This window comes from Schistocerca serialis, chromosome 2, assembly GCF_023864345.2.
Source record: "Schistocerca serialis cubense isolate TAMUIC-IGC-003099 chromosome 2, iqSchSeri2.2, whole genome shotgun sequence".
In the NCBI taxonomy this organism is placed as follows: Eukaryota; Metazoa; Arthropoda; class Insecta; order Orthoptera; family Acrididae; genus Schistocerca; species Schistocerca serialis.
Window position 1 is genome coordinate 920156963 of NC_064639.1, and position 2587 is coordinate 920159549.

Below are 2587 nucleotides of genomic sequence, written 5' to 3' on the forward strand. Positions count from 1 at the left end.
GTTAAGATATATGGAAGTAATAATATTAATTATTTGGCGCTTGGACAAGCACAATAAGCTGGGCTATACCTGTAAATGGGTTCATATTAGCTCTGCATGGACGAAATGGTCTTTCTCTTGCTGTAGATTTATGCTTACCAATTCTTAATACTATGTCTGATCGCCATATCCACCTACAAAATCTTTACTGAGTCCATAATATGGTAAATGGATCTTCTTGATAACTCCAAAGTACACAGGTGGGCTTCTTCAATTCTTCTTATTATAGTACTACTTGGAATAATTATTCAGTTTTTCACTGACGAAATACGAATGTATTATTTCTTTTACACACATAAAAAATACAGTCTTTTCACTTATTCTCATAACCAAAACTGCTACAGTCGATTACGCTCTAAAATAACGCGTGTCTACCTTCGTTCAATAGCAGAGAGCGAATCCTTCTTCTTACTGAGGAACAGGAAAAACATCTTATGTTTTTTAACATTTGAAAATCAAAAATACATTATGGTAGGCGCAGGCTCTATCCTGGGCTACCGTTTCACCTTTTCTCTTTGCCTTTAAGGAAAACTGAAACACAAAGGAAGACATGCAAAAGATACATCACATGGGGTACAGTCAAATGCTGGATGCCCCAGGGATCAGTTTTGGGGCCACAACTGTTCCTTATTTATATAAATGATATGCCCTCTAATATTAAGGATAACTCTAAACCATTTCAATTTGCTGATGACACTAGCTTAGTAGTAAAGGATGTTGTGTGGAACTTTGGCTCGGTTTCATGACGTAAGCTCATGGCTTGTAGAAAATAAACAAACTCTAAATCACAGTAAGACTCTGTTTTTACAGTTTCTAACACACAATTCAACAAAAGTCGACGTTTTGATTTCATGGAATGGGCATATGATTAGTGAAACTGAACAGTTCAAATTTGTAGGTGTTCATATAGATAGTAAAGTGTCGTGGAAAGCCCACCTTCAAGATCTTGTTCAAAGACTTAACGCTGCCATTTTTACAGTATCCAAAGTAAGTGATTGTTCAACTCGAAAATTAGTCTACCTTGTTTATTTTCATTCGCTTATGTCATATGGTATTATATTTTGGGATAAATCTTCCCATTTTAAAAGGATTTTTTTGGCTCGGAACTGAGTGGTTTGGGCAATAAGTGGTGTAAGTTCAAGAACCTCTTGTCGATCCTGTTCACTAGTCTGGGTATTTTGACAATGGCCTCTCAATATGTATGTTCTTTACTGTTGTTTCTTGTTAACAATATCAGCTTTTTCCCAAGAATAAGCAGCTTTCACTCAGTTAGTACTTGTCAGAAGTCCAACTTACATTTGGATTGGACTTCCTTAACTCTTGTGCAGAAAGGCGTACAGTATACTGCTGTATCGATTTTCAATAATCTACCACAGGGATTCAAAACTCTTAGCAGTAATCCACACACTTTCAAATCCAAACTGCAGAGTTTCCTCATGAGTCTTTTCATCTATTCTATTGAGGAGTTCCTTTAAAAATTAATCTGATTGTTATGCTGTATTGTTGATTGCGCTGTCTTAAACTTATAGATTGACATGTTTTGGGTTCATAAACGTTTTATTTTTATCTCTTGTTACTTTCATGTTGTAATTTCATCTACTGACATGTTCCATGACCTTGGAGATTTGCTCCTCAATTTGGTCCTATGGAACTTGACATCTAAATAAAATAAAGAGTCATCTCCTCCCCCTCCTACTGTTACGGATTTATGGACAACCCTGCAGGATTCAAGGTGTCAGCTCCCTCCAGCAATACTTCAGACATTAGTCGAGTTTATGGCTGGTTCAAAATGACTCTGAACGCTATGTGACTTAACTTCTGAGGTCATCAGTCGCCTAGAACTTAGAACTAATTAAACCTAACGAACCTAAGGACATCACACAAATCCATGCCCAAGGCAGGATTCGAACCTGCGACCGTAGCGGTCGCTCGGCTCCAGACTGTAGCGCCTAGAACCGCACAGCCACCATGCCTGGCTACCTGAGTTCATGCCATGTCATGTTGCGGCACTTCTATATGATTGTGGGGGCCCTACACTATATTGGTCAGGTGTATCCGTTTCTTTGGCTCTTCAGTGTAGTATAGAAGAATTTCAATATTTGTTAGCAAACTTGTGCTAGTCTGTTTTGATGTTGATCTAAAAATAAACTATGATTAAACCAAGATCATGATGAGTGAACGGAGACCAGAGGGAAATATATCTAGTGGAATTATGTATCTGCAAAGAGACACAGAATATGTCTATGACATGTTAAATTAGGCAAGTCAGCATAGAGAAGATACTCTTACCTTGAAATTCTTGTGGGCTGGTCATGTTGCACGAAGAAAAGATTAGCAGGTAGTCAAAACAAGAAGTAGATTGGAGACCAGTTTATCAAAAACCCAAAGGGAAGACCACTGGACAGACAGAGCAGAGATTTAAGAAAGACAGCTGGATTGAATTGGCAGCAGGCAGATCAGTATAAGTAGTAATGGAAGAACATGGAGGGATCCTATGTTACATGCTGAGTCAAAGTGATTGATCTGTATGATGATGACGAATACTGAT